The 705-nt window shown below is 32.5% G+C and overlaps 1 pseudogene; it reads right to left on the bottom strand.

Moving 5' to 3' along the window:
* Positions 1–361: 361 nt before the first annotated feature.
* Positions 362–705, bottom strand: part of LOC100954929 — a 946-nt pseudogene continuing 602 nt past the window's right edge.

Genomic DNA, 705 nt, shown 5'->3' with positions numbered 1-705 from the left:
CATTTTGCCACCAACACAATGGATTTTACCTTATTAAAAAAGATAAGAATAATATATATGTGCAATGTTATATTAATGATTATGTTACAGCAACTCTTAATAATTACTTCTTAAAGTAAAATTAAAATGAAAACATAATTATCACATAAATTGAGAATATATATGCTTTCAGATATAACAAGCAAATAAAATGATGTATGTACTTATATTATTAGAAATATTATTTTTTTAAATTTAGAGAACTGATATTTCCTATGTACAGTACTATAAAAATCTTTGATATAATAATTTTACAAGAACAAGGGTAACTACGGTCCCTAAAAAACAAACATTGCCACTATATATAATAGTTTTATAAATATCATTGAAAGGGCCATCTCACATGTAATATCCTTTTCATGGCATCTTTCACATCTCTGTTTCTCAGACTGTATATCATAGGGTTTAACATTGGTATTATGAGCGTGTAGAACACAGCTACAATCTTATTTTGCTCTGGTGAAGAGATGGCCCCAGGTTGGGCATACATGAAGAATGCAGTTCCATAAAATAAACTCACTACCACCATGTGGGAGCCACAGGTGGAGAAGGTCTTACTCCTGCCGTGGGTTGAGGGGATCTTCAGGACAGTGGAGAGAATACAAGCATAGGAAACCAGAATGACCGTTGTGGTGGTTATGATGATGACAGCAGACAAGGTAAACA

The sequence above is a fragment of the Otolemur garnettii genome, unplaced genomic scaffold (genome assembly GCF_000181295.1).
Source record: "Otolemur garnettii isolate 467f Iridium unplaced genomic scaffold, OtoGar3 scaffold00043, whole genome shotgun sequence".
In the NCBI taxonomy this organism is placed as follows: Eukaryota; Metazoa; Chordata; class Mammalia; order Primates; family Galagidae; genus Otolemur; species Otolemur garnettii.
This window is presented reverse-complemented; position numbering and strand designations above follow the sequence as displayed.